Source organism: Bemisia tabaci, chromosome 2, assembly GCF_918797505.1.
Source record: "Bemisia tabaci chromosome 2, PGI_BMITA_v3".
Lineage (NCBI taxonomy): Eukaryota > Metazoa > Arthropoda > Insecta > Hemiptera > Aleyrodidae > Bemisia > Bemisia tabaci.
In genome coordinates, this window is record NC_092794.1 from 675,239 (window position 1) to 690,192 (window position 14,954).

A 14,954-nucleotide genomic window follows, 5' to 3' on the forward strand; every position below is an offset into this window, starting at 1 on the left:
CGGCAATGGGAGAGAGAGAGACAGAACATGAGGGATTCGGTTGCGCGCTCGGCCGCCGCGGCTAAGCTGAAAGTTTCAGCCGTACTTTCTCTGCGCTTGTAATTCTAATTGCTAATAATTTTGGCTCAAAAGATCAAGCGGAAAATAATGTATATCTTGTGGATCTGCTTTTTGTAATTTGAGGAATATTATTTCAGTAATCGTTATAGGAAAGTGAAATTCTCAGTGGTGACTGGTGGCGCTATCTCTTATCTTGAATTATCCCTGATCGAACCCTGGATTCACCTTAAAAGCCGTCTTTTACTTCGTCTTCGTCTACAGGATTCTTCGCGGACCGCGGCCGCGAACGATCGCAGAGAGTATGGAAGGTTCTACCCTTCTATACTCTCTGGACGATCGGTGATTTTCGTAGATACCATTGACGTATAATACAATCTAGACCGCGCATTGGGCCCGACTTTAGGCGGGGAAGGTAAGACAGCTAGGGGGGGTAAAGACGCGCCTTCAGCCTAGTTGATACCGCCGGATATACGAGCTAAGTGTACCCGTATCAGGCAACGGCACTGATAAGACCGGCATTTCCATTGTCTCGGTCGGTACACTTACTGCGGTTGCTGGGTTGCCTATCGTCTCGCCTGAAGGGACTCTAGTCTTGCCGAAATTTCCTAATGCGCGGTCTAGATTGTATTATACGTCAATGGTAGATACTTTTAGAGAGCCAATCACAGCGAGGTAGGGTAGACTGGGGTTAAGTGGGCACCATTTTGTTTGAAAAATCATAAAACAAATTTGGTGATAGATAGAGTTAATCTTTAAAGTACAATGTCTTCAGTATAATGTAAGGTATCTGCAAAAAATAGTATGTTTCATTTTTTAAATTTCTTCATGGTCAAAATTTAGATTTTGTAAAAAATGGGAAAGTGCTCAGTTAACCCCGTGGGGTGGGTTAACTGGGCACTGGGGGTGGGTTGACTGGACACTAAGATGAAAAAGCATACTTTTGAAAGAGGAAACTTTTATTAAGTCAAATGAACAAGTGGAAAAGTCTTAAAAATTAAAGAAATACATCTGAGGATGATTTTTTGTTTGTCTTAATACTTATATTATGTACATTTTCACTAAGAGATACGGAAAACTTATTTCAATGACTTCTGAATAGGTCCCATGGTTGGTTGTCCCTTTTCTCCTTTTAGTTGTTAAAATACTGCAATTAAAATAAAAAAACAAGTTTTAGTGAATGTTTTGGCTAACTTGTAATCTATGGGGTTAACTGGGAATGCCCTCTTTAATCCCATTTGGTAAGTAGTGTTCAGTTAACCCCATTTCGGAATTTCAGAGAAAAAAAATCATAAATACTACTCAATTGGAATAATTACCAAAGTAATCACTGGAAATAGTACATAAAACTATAGATGAAACAATAAAGCACTTACCAAAGCCTTCCTCAAAAGCTAGATATGTCATTTGGGCTTCAGTTCACAGCACCGGGAATTTACTTTTCGCCCCACGAAACACGTTTGTAAACATAACTTCAAAAAAAACAAAGATTATCAACTCAGCGCAAGGTACACTAGTAAGGGTCTATAAACTGATGAAATTGACGCGTAGTTGGTTTTGAGTTTGCCCACCAGGTGGCAGCTAGGTCGAGTGTTCAGTTAACCCGCCGTGCCCACACTGAAAAAAATGTTTCTTAAATACAAGGCGGAGCCGTCTTAGACCAAGTAAACTGGATACTTAAAAAGTATCGACAAGAAACGGAGGTTTGAACTAAGACAACGGAGTTACCTTGGATCAAGAAATAGCGTTTTCTCAATCCAACGCTCCACGTCCCCTTAAAAGAAGAAAACGTTTACTTAAAAAAAGGAAACATTCCATGCCGTGAAAATATTTCCTAAATTTAAGAAATTATCGTTGGTTTGAAGTGAGTATCCGTCGTATTGATCTAGGTAAACTGTTTACTTAGAAATAGGAAACAGTTGCGTAGCTCCCACGTGCATTTACTGGCTTCAAGTTAATGGTTTGTTTAAAATTAGTAAACGGCGTGTTGGACGGGAATGCGCATTTATTGTATTGAAACCAACTGTTGTCTTAGAATTAGTAAACGGGGACGCCCGGCATGAATGGATGTTGCCTAACTCCCAGGCGTGTTTACTTATTTCTAGCCAATTGTTGTTTTAAATTTAGTAAATAGTCACTGCAGGTATGCACACTGCACCCATATCATATGTATTATTATTGATCAATAATAGCAAAAAATGGTTTAATTTATCGAATTTTTGATGAAAAAAATTTTCAATTGTATATCTGCAAGTATCGAAGACTCGACATGGCAAGTACCGACTTGCAAATTTTGGCCTACCTATCGGGATTTGAACCTGGGACCTACAGTTTACGAACCTAGCACCCTACCTACTTAGCCATCGGGGCTTATGTCTACGTCGGCCGAATTTACACTATATAAGTCATTGACTTAGGCTCTCACCATTATTGTGATAGTGAATATGCGTGAGACCTGATGGGTTAAGATTTTTTGAACCCGAAAAGATGAATTTGGAGCAAAAAAGAAATACGCGTGTTACTGTTGTCACTTTTTTTACGTTTATTTTTGTTTCTTTCCCATCTTATATTTTTTTAATTTTTAATCTCTTTAAAAAGAATTTAAAGCAATGCGCCTTTTTTAAAATTTTCTCTCTTCATTTTTTCTTGAAGAATCGGTGACTTTAAAAAAATAAGAATAAAGAATGAAACTCTTCGAAAATGTTTGTAACACAATTACTTTTTATTTTTGATGACTGAGATTGTTACATTTTTTAAATATTACTGGTTCTATTCAATTCGATTATAATATTCAAGACTATTCTGGACCATTTATTAGACTTTTCTATTTCAATTAGAATATTAATAGTTCTATTCAATAGTTCTAATTAATTCACATCGGGCGGAAAAGGAAGAATGTGAGCACTATAAAAGAAACATTAAAAGTTCTAATTCCTTACTTTAAAAAATAAGATTTGAAAAATAAGCTTTGAGATTTTCTGGATTAAGGCATCTTTTTCCGTGGACAGTCACAATATATATTCATAAAAAAAGTTCAATCTTCGATTACTCTTATATTTTACTCAGTTTACATAATCACACGCGTGACGTTCTAATATTTTATTGTATAGCTGCACTTCATTTTCGTTACACTCTCTAAAGTTGATAGGAAGGTGGTAAAGAAGTGCTGGATCCACCCTATTTTGCAGGGAAACAAGGTAAAAAGGGTCAAATGCTTCAATTACGGTAAAAAATGTTGAGCTCTTATGAGTATCCGCACAAGACTGTGGAGGGAGGGGGGGCGGAAAGATCGGTCCCGACAGGCCCTTCGACCCAAAATTTCCCCGGACACAAATGAATCAAAGTTTTAAATATCAACAATTTTGCACTCGCAAATTCCTTTCGAAAATACAGAAAAAACTGTATTTTGTTTTCGATCCACTCCATCGTTGCGTTCATAGGTCAAAGGGACCCGGAAAATCGATATTGAACAGTGTAAACACTACGTAGCAGCAGAGTTATTCGATTATCTTCATCTGTCAACTTGGTGGGTGACATGCTGAAAAGTATGATTCTCTCCACATTTTTTTAATTTCTTCCTCGGCCCTCAGCATAAGCATGCATTTTATTTGACCCTTTTTAATTCTATCTGCGAGGGATCTTTCATTCATCAGGACAGGAAAAGTAAGGAAGAAAATAAGTAAAAAAAATTGCGATTTTTTAGTGTGAGGAAATACATTGTCCGATGAAACTGAACTGAGGCAATGCAAAAAACTCCCGGCTTCAATCTACTCAAGTATTTAAGTCCTCTTTATGAGGCCCCCTTCATTTAAAAATAAAAATTAAAACTTCAAATGCACAGTGCCGATCTATTTAAAACAACGCAAATATTTCCTCTTCCTCTCCTTCTTTACTTCTTTATTTATTTAATTTTTTGTCGACGCCGAGCATATGAGTGATTTCTCAAAGGACACATTAAATGAATTTCTCCCTAAAGAACAATTATTTTGTAGACAAATATAATGGGCATCTTGATTTTTTAACTTCTGTCTCCTTTTATTCCGTCATAAATGGTGTTGGTTTAAGCAGATGCTAACGGCATCTGGCAGCAATTGCATGTATCATTCTCATAGGAGGCGTCACCATCCGGTTTACTAATTTTAAGGAAACTGGTTTCTTCTTCGAAGCAAAATGTTATATTGAAAGTAGGCAACCGCACATGTCCCATGCCGCATCCGTTCCCCGCGGAAGGGACTCACTCCGTTTACTACTTTTAAGGTAACTGGTTTCTTCTTCTGACGTACCGTGTTTTCTTTCATCAAACAAGCTGTTGGGTTATTAAAAGGCAACAGCGTCCGGCTTATTGCATCCTCCCCTGCTGAGGGCGTTCGCCCCGTTTACTAATTCTTAGGAAACCGTTTTCTTCTTTCGACACAACGTGTTTTCTTCTACCAAGCAAGCTGTTGGGTTAAAAGAAGGCAACAGCGTCTGGCTTATTGCATCCTCTCCCGCTCAGGGCGTTCGCCCCGTTTACTAATTCTGAGGAAACCGTTTTCTTCTTTCGACACAACGTGTTTTCTTCTACCAAGCAAGCTGTTGGGTTAAAAGAAGGCAACAGCGTCTGGCTTATTGCATCCTCTCCCGCTCAGGGCGTTCGCCCCGTTTACTAATTCTGAGGAAACCGTTTTCTTCTTTCGACACAACGTGTTTTCTTCTACCAAGCAAGCTGTTGGGTTAAAAGAAGGCAACAGCGTCTGGCTTATTGCATCCTCTCCCGCTCAGGGCGTTCGCCCCGTTTACTAATTCTGAGGAAACCGTTTTCTTCTTTCGACACAACGTGTTTTCTTCTACCAAGCAAGCTGTTGGGTTAAAAGAAGGCAACAGCGTCTTAGTCCAGGCAAACAAGGAAAAGAGCCTGCAAAAATCCCGGGTAGCAATGTTTTCATCGATTCCTATGTAATTTTTGACGCTGAATCCGAATTTCAACTTTGCGCTATTAAATTCGGACCGGAAAGTTGCCAAATTTGGCAAAAATGGCCCAAAATCGGATTTTTTTCCGGATTATGGCCTGTAACTTGCCAAAAATTGATCTGACGATAAAATTAGTTATTTTCAGAAATAAAGCTCGTTAAATTTCCTATAAAAAAGTTCCCATAAACTTTTTTGCTCAAGGCAAAATCAAGCGCGCTGGCGGGCTCCGAACTTTGTAAAATGTGCGAAAATTCCGCATACTGTAATGTGTCGGGTTATCTTTATTATTTACATCAATTCATTTCACTAAGTGTAAATTTTATCATCTTCACTCCAGAAATAACTCGTCGGACGATTAAAACAGGAGACATCGGGCAAAAACCGCGAAAAACACAATTTTTGCTCATTTTTCAAAGTTCGGAGCCTGCCAGCGCGCTTGATTTTGCATTGAGCAAAAAAGTGTATAGGAATTTTTATATAGGAAATTTAACGAGCTTTATTTCTGAAAATAACTAATTTTATCGTCAGATCAACTTTTGGTAAGTTACAGGCCATAATCCGGAAAAAAAATCCGATTTTAGGCCATTTTTGCCAAATTTGGCAACTGTCCGGTCCGAATTTAATGGCGCAAAGTTGAAATTCGGATTCAGCGTCAAAAATTACATAGGAATCACTGAAAGCATAACTACCCGGGATTTTTGCAGGCTATAGCCCTTTTCATGGCTTATTTGCCTGGACTATCTGGCTTATTGCATCCTCCCCCGCTGAGGGCGTTCGCCCCGTTTACTAATTTTGAGGAAACCGGTTTCTTCTTTAAACGTAACGTGTTTCACTGTACCAAGCAAACTGTTGAATTGTAAAAAATCAACGGGCGTATTGCTAATTGCATCCGGTCGCCTCGAAAGGAGTTAGCCCCGTTTACTAATTTTGAGGAAACCGGTTTCTTCTTTCGACACAACGTATTTTCTTCTACCAAGCATGCTGTTGACTTAAAAAGAGGCAACGGCCGGACTCAGAAGGCGTTCACCCCGTTTACTAATTTTAAAGAAACTGGTTTCTTCATTCAAGCAACAGTTGGCTTATTTTAAAACAACGTTTATTTTATTTAAGAAAACACGATTCGCTTGTCCCAAGCGAATCATGTTGTCTTACATGAAGAAAACCGTTGGTTTCTTCCAAGTCAAACCCGTTTTGAAATAAGTAGGTAAAAAATCCAAGTAGACGCGTTTACTTAAATTCAGTAAATCTTTTTTTTCCGTGCACTTAACCCCAGGCTACCCTAGGTGTTAACAGCGCAGACCGCTGGAGGGCGCCACTGCATTTTGTTTATGTTTATCTGATTCTGATAATACCAGGGACCAGTCTCGTCCCTGATAATACTGGGTGTGAAGCATCTAATAAAGACTAGATAAAAACTTTCCTAGGAGTGCTCGATAAAAATTTTCGAAAACGATGAGAAATTTGGGCATAAATTCCAGCACATTTCAAATGACAACCAATAAATGAATAAAACCGTAATTATTGGATAGTTATAAAATCCTGAATTGTTTCATCAGATATAAGTATAAGTTCGAAGATCATGGGTCAAAATACAAATAGAGACTAAGTAGGATTGACAAATGACAAAATAGAAGGGCACGTGAAGAAGACAGAAGAAGATGATATTGTCGATAGGTTAGAGTTTCGTCCGCGGTCTACGGTCTGCGAACTCCAGACCTCGCAAACGGCCGCGGACCGCAAACGTCTGCAGGTGTCCGCATCCAGGCGAATTCTTGTGTCCGCTTCGCATCCTCGAAATTAAGCCCCGCCCACTCCAAGTCATCTGCAAAATAATAAAAGACGATTGCAGACGCCTGCGGACCGCGAAGTGTCACCGCAATCGCACGCTGAATGTGGGAGCTGAATATGGCTTGAATGTGGACAAGTCATCGGCCCGATGCCTGAATTTTGCGCGTGACGCGCAAAATTCAGCAACGATTCTCAGCAACCATCGGACCAATTTTGAATTTGTCTGAACTATTCGAGTAGATTTGATACACATCTGGATGAAAATAACTCGAATTTGCTAAATTTCAGCCGTTGGGCGATGACTGTTGACTTCCACATTCAGCTGCTAAATTCAGCGTCTGATTGCGGCATGTCCGCTGCAGACGAAATAAAAGACGGCTAAACATTAATAGCTAAATTTATGTAAAGTACCTTTATAGACAGAGTATGGCCATTTCTGTTCCGGGTTTTCATTGGTCGCGAGCGAATAGGCTGACACGATGCTCTTAGAGTCCCTTTATACCAAGACCAATCCACAGAGGTCAGTCATTGCGCATCTTTTTGAAAGCCACTTCCCCGCCCGGCCCTAACTCGGCTGCACTCAATAGTAACGTCACAATGGGTGCTCCCATAAGAAATACATTGCAAGCACTCAATAGATAGCGAGAGTATAGACAGATGTGAAACTCCGAAAATCCATCAGGCCTTCACCGATGTCTCCGCGAATAAAGTTAGGGCCAAGAAATGCAGCCAACCTATGAATCTCAATTTTCCAGAGCGCTTTACTAATACAATTGTTACGAACCATCGTTCATAAAGCACATATTTGACTTACTTGTTGCACAAATTTACTCATTTTTGCGGAAGAAGGTTCATTTATGTACATTCTTAGCCATCTTGGTTAGAATTGGAATGTGCAGACTGGCAGTGAAATTTTGTGCGTTAGAAGTTGGTTAGAAGGGTGGCTGCACTTTTGGGCCCTAAGCCCTCCATGAAGCTAGAGTACCTATATTAAGAGAGTATGGCCACTGGGTCCCATGGAGAGGCTTAGAACTCAAAAATTTCGGTGTTTTGTTTTGGTTTTTGAGGATGGGAGGGGGGTCATTGCCAACTTTTGACGGTTATCACCAACCGCACTTGCTGCCAACCTTACTACATCCAAGATCATTTTTCTCAAAAATTGCACACGATTAGCCTTAAAAATATGTAAAAAAGTCGCAATAGTGCATTTGGGTAAAGTTCTCGTTACGATAAGCAAAGACAGTTGTCTTTGCTTATCACACACATCATCCATTGCTTTACATTTTGAATCATTTTGCATTACATTAACCTTATGGCGTCCGCCATTTTTGGGTTCTAATTAGGGCTCCATTCAGCCTAAGATGGCTGAGCCAATCAGAGGTGGTAACTCCAGTGGCTATACTCTCTCAATATAGGTACTCTATATGAAGCGATCTGTCCATACTCTCGCTATATAGGTACTCTACTCAATAATAGTACGTCACTGCGCAGTGGAGTACCAAAACTCGTCCACGGGAATGACTGACCTGTGTGGATTGGTCTTGCTTTATACTGAGAGTCAAGGCAATTTGAATCCATTTCTGATTGGTTCCCGTATTTTAGGCCCTCACAGTGTCACAAACGGGCAGAGACAAGAGACCCTCCACTGGCCTCCTAGCGACAGGTGGAAGCTTTTACTTTCGGGGTTTCAACAATTCCTTATGGACAATTATTAGGGAGCAACAGTCATCACCCTATTTTCGGCTGTTGACTTACCTACATGGTCGATGATGAGCTTCGGGTGACGTCATGAGCCAAACAAGTTTCCTAAACTTCGGCCATTTTCGGCTTGTTTGCGAAACGAAACTGCCAACACGTTGTTAAACATCAACCATGTAGGTAAGTCAACAGTAGAATGCTGAAGTCCCGAAAGTAAAAGCTTCCACCATGACCAAGATACTAGTGGAGGGTCTCTTGTCTCTGCAAACGGGAATAAAGATTACATTTTCACCGATTGCAAAGATTATAATCTGGAATGGACCAGGGAATTACGGGTTCGGCAAGGAACAAACGGAATGAGAGAAGGAACGGAGAAAGGAATTTAAGAATGGGCCGATCAAAGATTACAAAGAACGTTCAATTTCTGTAATCTTTATTCCCGTTTGTGACTCCATGAGGGGTGTTGTCTTGACTCTCGCACCGCAATTAGAGTACCTGTATAGCGAGAGTATGGACAGATGTGAAACTCCGAAAATCCATCAGGCCTTCACCGATGCTTCTGCGAATAAAGTTAGGGCCCAGAAATGCAGCCAATCTATGAATTTCAATTATCCAGAACGATTTACTAATACTATTGTTACGAACCGTCGTTTATTAAGCACGTGTTTGACTCAGTTTTTGCATAAATTTACTCAATTTCGCGGAAGAACGCTCATTTCTGTACATTCTTTGCCATCATGGTTAGAATAGTTAGAATTGGAATCTGCAGACTGGCAGTGAAATTTTGTGCGTTAGAAGTTGGTTAGAAGGGTGGCTCAAAGACATAAAGACGGAGCGCTCGTATCTAAAAGCACGGGGAAAAAGTGAAGCTAGGTTCGGCGCTGCGCGCTTGTGTGAGTGTGTAAATGAGCGCGGGAATCCATGGCGGCAAACGGAAATTTGATTTGAACTTGTCCTCTTGATTTTTGCATATTTCTTCTTCGAAACGTATTTTAAATTCCTAAAACGAATATACTAAGAAAGTTCGGTCTGCGTCCTAACATAATACACCTACTTTTGCTCGGTAACAGGCAGTAATCTCAGATAAAGTTAGTTTTTCTTCTGCTCATGGTGGTTCTGCAGGTTCAAACAGGCCGTTACAGTTCTAGATCAACGTTACTCCCAAATGAAATTAATCGGTCGACGACGGACGGAAACTAACCTAGAGTTACAAAAATATGAGTTTGTACCTGAATTTGGGCAAAAATCAACCTAAAATACTTCGTTTCCGCAATTATTTTATTCAGTTCCCGCCCTATATTTGAATTCAAACTTGTCCCGATTTCGCCGCCAATCCTCTAGCCAATAGTAGAGGTGGTTGAAAAGAAGCTTCATTTTTTGCTTTTAGCCCTCCGTCTTTATGTCTTTGGGGTGGCTGCACTTTTGGGCCCTAAGCCCTCTATGAAGCGATCTGTCCATACTCTCGCTATACAGGTACTCTAGCCGCAATCACAAGCCCCACATACACGGTGAAAGTGGACCTTAATATTGGCTTAATGTGGGAGTCACCGATGCGTTGTTGAGCGGTGACCTTCAAAGTCACTTTAAACAGCAGTTACACGATTAAATCGGCAGGGCCTAGCATTGTTGCCGAGCTAGAGGCCCAATACAAATTTTTCATAAGAGTTCAAACGGGTTAGTGAACATATTTATACAACCCTGACAACAGTGACTTAACTTGTTTGGTTTTTTAAAATTCTGGAAGTGCACGTGAATATTGAAGGTTATGTGTTGATTGTTTTTTGTTATTTCCAACCATGAAAGAAATTCCAACCGAACATATTATGATTATTTTGGGTAGGTGAATTATTGTTCATAGGTTCAGGAATAACTTTTTTGGGCTGAACCACTACCCTCGTGGATTTGTCATCGTGCACACCAGCTCTACCTGCTAGCAACTCCCAGCATGATTTACCCGGCTTGGGCATAATTTTAATTTTAAGTAGGACCGTTCTCTTCGCGTTCTTGTTCCTATCGATGAAAGACTTTTTAATGACTGAAAATTGCGAAACGCATGCGAAAACGAATAAAAAAACTCCACTAACCACACTACACGACCGGGAGAAAACCTAACACAGAGCAATCCTTCAGAGGATGGCAGAGAATGGTGATCGTTGATTCAGAATATCATCGGTGAGCCTTAATAATCGTCGGCCCGGCGAATATTAAGGTTCACCGCTCAACAACGCATCGGTGACTCCCACACTAAGCCAATATTAAGGTCCACTTTCACCGTGTATGTGGGGCTACACGCTGAATGTGGGAGCTGAATGTGGCATGAATGTGGAAGTCATCGGCCCGATGCCTGAATTTTGCGCGTGACGCGCAAAATTCAGCAACGATTCTCAGCAACCATCGGACCAATTTTGCATTTGTCTGAACAATTCGAGTAGATTTAATACACATCTGGATGAAAATAACTCGAATTTGCTAAATTTCAGCCGTTGGGCGATGACTGTTGACTTCCTCATTCAGCTGCTAAATTCAGCGTCTGATTGCGGCATGAGTATGAAGGGACTCTAGATGCTCACAAGCGTCCAGCCCACGTACAAACTGGGGCTCTCGAACTGGCACTAATTCTTCTATTTCTCAGCCATTTCGGCACGGAATGCCTTGAAAATTTCAAGATCTGATCTGTGATGTATCCCGAACACATCGGTTACCCTCAAAGATCGTCGGCCCGACGATCTTTGAAAGGCAACAGTCAACAGTTCCATCGATGAGCCTCTTTGAGGTAGAGTAGGTACCTATAGAAAGAGAGTATGGCCACTTGAGTTACCACCTCTGATTGGCTCAGCCCAGAGATGGAAAATTTCATGAAATTTATTCGAGTGAAATTTCACGCGTGAAATTTCATGAAATTTCATGAAATTTATTGAAACTTTTGAGGATACATTCAAGAGGCCAAGAAACGCCTAGAAACGGTGATTCTCGATATTGAGATTTTTCAGCCCCCCCTGACCTAACCTAACCTCACCACCCACTCTTCCAGCAGCTCAGTTTTTTATCACGAAGATTTCGGTGTCATGTCAGATGTCACTTATGTAAGTCATGGGTCCTTAATTTTCGTAAGTAATGCATAATTGACACTTGAGTGCCTCCGCTCCACCACAAGAACAATTTCCTCCACGCATCGGCATGAAAATACTAGTTTTTTTATGAGGGGGGGGGGGGGACTTTTATTTGAAAAACGTTGGAGAAATCAAGAGTCATCGTTTATAGATCAAGTGATCTGTCTGCCTTGTTGCATTTAATACGGTCTCCCACTTGCAATACACGCACACACCTATATCTTTACCTGTGGGAGTGGGTCCCTTTTTTATACCAAAATGAAGCCGAGCACGGCTTTTCGGCTTTTTCGCCATTATTCACATCTCTGAAAACATAAAAGTACTAAAGTAAAACGTTTCTAAAAGGGTGTGATGTTCTTATAATCTTGTCCACGGCCACGCGATTTGCTGGGTACATGTCTGTTTACATTTGGTTTGGAGGTTAGGTTAGGGCTAACTTTCTCTAAAACCCCCCCTGTGCCCCCTCCTTTGGGTGTAGGATCTCATTAGTGGGCCATATTCTGCTGCATCAGCAGGAGGATCATCTGAACCGTTTCCGAGGCTTAGTAACAATATTTCTTTGAAAAATCAACAAATTTCAATTTTTACTTTCTCGCTCCCATAGGGTAGAGAGGAAGTATTGTCATCCTCCAAAAAAAAAAAAAAAAAAAAGTTGAAATTTCATCATTTCTAGACGTTTTAAGGTCCCAGGAGTAAAAATAACCATACTTGAAAAAATGTGTGTCCGTCCGTGTGGCGTCCCCCAAATCTGTCTACAGCGATATCTCAGAATCTATCTGTTCGATTTCATTCAAAATTGGCACAGGACACCATATCTATGGTCTCCTTATGCACGTCCAACGATTTTGAGGTACGCTAAAATTTGGGGGGGCTACGCTCAATTGTCCATTTTTAGCAAAATCACACGGAAAGCTCATTTTGAAAGACTGTAAATTTTGAAAAATGTCTTTAATTCTTTAACAATGGGCATCAAGCACATCACCTGGGTCATTAATTTAAGTTCCAAAAAGATCTTTGGACTAAACTCAAAATTCAAGAGATTACGAGGCCCAAAAGTAGGCACTTTGCTCCGCGAAACAGCTCATTTTCAAGGACTATAAATTTTAAAAAAATAAAAAAAAATAAAAAAAAATGCCTTCAATTCTTCAAAAGTTGGCATAAGAGCACCACCTGGTTCATTAATTTAAGTTCCTACGAGGTCTTTGGACTAAACTAAAAATTGAAGGGTTACGCGTCATATAGCGAGGAGAGCACTTCGGTCACACGGAGAGCTCATGGACTGTAGATTTTGAAAAAATGCCTTTAATTCTTTGAAAGTTGGCTCAAAAGCACCATCTGAGTCATTAATTTAAGTTCCTAAAGGATTCATGGACTAATCTCATAATTGCAGAGGGGCCGATAGGAAACGCTCAATTCTCTGATAAATGAGTCGGAGCGCTTCTAGATAATAGCAGCAAACGCTTTGAGTCAGGTGAAACCTAGGAATTCAAATGCATTATATAATGCATCATATACTATTTCCAAAATTACTCCGTAGGTAATCACAAAGCAAAATTAGACAACTAATTAGATACATACTCACATTACAAAGGTACTATGAATCATCAAGCTAACGCCAAGAACTGACACTTAGATCTTTATTAAAAACTAATATGTTTGTTGTTAATGAATTTAGAATCCCGGCAGATTCCATCTTTTGCGGTTCCTTTTTACGAGGTACTAAGCACAAATATAATGTAATAATTCGGCACAAATATAACTGATTTAATGCTTGTTAATGAAGGAGGTTATAATAGTTATAACGTGACGTTTGTTGACTTGTCTCTGGTTGACGTTTGTCGATGGCGCTCTCTATTGTTTTCGCTTTAAGTTACGGGGATACGCGGTAAGGAGATGGCGCTCCTGGCGGGCGTGTCGTGAACCTTCCAGCAGGTAGATTCGCCCGCCAAATTTAAAATTTGGGAGATGCTAAGCGAAAACCGTTTAGTTTTAAGACTATTTGAACATCGAATAGTCATTCTACCCATTCAAGTAGATATTTGATGGCTTTTGACCGTGCTTAAGGAGAGATTATAATATAAAATCGTATCTGAAGTATGATGTCAATGAATCTAATGGATCCTAATGAATCGTAGAAAAGCTAAGATTTTTACGGATCGCCATCTTTGACAGGAGACTTAGTTAATCAATTACATATTTAATTGAAGATGCCTCATAAAATCAACAAGTCGAGTCCGAATATATGAATTCACCACATATCGCGAAGACATTTACAATGAAGTTCAATGGTTTGAATAAAAATTTCATAACTATTATCCTGTGATCAAAATTCCAATCAAACTTTATGATTTTGTAAAATTGGCAGTATTTTTCTAAATATTCCAGTAAAAGTGTCTATGCCGGCGCGAAGCGCCGGCTCGAGCGAGAAAGTCCCGTGCGGTCCCCGCACCAATCCGCTAAGCGGATGGGGGGGCGAAGCCCCCCAAATGCCGGCGCGTAGCGCCGGTACGCGGCGCGAAGCGCCGCGCATAAATTGGCCGGAGGCCAATTTTTTTGAAATTTATTCGGGCCTTGTGAAATTTCATGAAATTTCACGTGAAATTTCATGAAATTTCAAAACGTGAAATTTCACTTTCCATCTCTGCCTCAGCCATCTTAGGCTGAATGGAGCCCTCAGGACCCAAAAATGGCGGACGCCATAAGTTAATGTAATGCAAAATGACTCTAAATGTAGTTGTCTTTGCTTATCGTAACGAGAAATTTACCAAAATGCACTATTGCGACCTCGTTACATATTTTTAAGGCTAATCGTGTGCAATTTTCGAGAAAAATTATCTTGGATGTAGGAAGGTTGGCAGCGAGTGCGGTTGGTGATATCCGTCAAAAGTTGGCAATGACCCCCCCCCCCCATCCACAAAAACCAAAACAAAGCACCGCCATTTTCGGATCCTAAGCCTCTCCATGGGACCCAGTGGCCATACTCTCTCAAAATATAGGTACTCTACTTTGAGCAAAGACATAAAGACGGAGTGCTCGTATCTAAAAGCACGGGAAAAAAGTGAAGCCTGGTTTGGCGCTGGGTGCTTGTGTGAGTGTGTAAATGAGCGCGGGAATCCATGGCGGCAAACGGAAATTTGATTTGAACTTGTCCTCTTGATTTTTCCTTATTTCTTCCTCTAAACGTGTTTTAAATGCCTAAAACGATTATATTAAGAAAGTTCGGTCTGCGTCCTAATATAATACACCTACTTTTGCTCAGTAACAGGCAGTAATCTCAGATAAAGTTAGTTTTTCTTCTGCTTATGGTGGTTCTGCAGGTTCAAACAGGTCGTTACAGTTCTAGATGACCGT

The 14,954-nt window shown here is 40.4% G+C and overlaps 1 long non-coding RNA gene across 2 annotated transcripts; it reads right to left on the minus strand.

Annotated features, from left to right (window-relative positions):
• Positions 1–1,463: 1,463 nt before the first annotated feature.
• On the minus strand, positions 1,464–14,155 carry LOC140223961 (uncharacterized). Of its 2 annotated transcripts, none has more exons than XR_011899217.1 (2): positions 13,186–14,155; positions 1,464–6,829 (listed from the first exon to the last, which is right to left on the minus strand). It is a non-coding gene; the product is annotated as an uncharacterized lncRNA (long non-coding RNA). The 2 variants fall into 2 exon arrangements; XR_011899216.1 differs by lacking the exon at positions 13,186–14,155 and adding an exon at positions 7,207–10,565.
• Between the last annotated feature and the right edge of the window lie 799 nt (positions 14,156–14,954).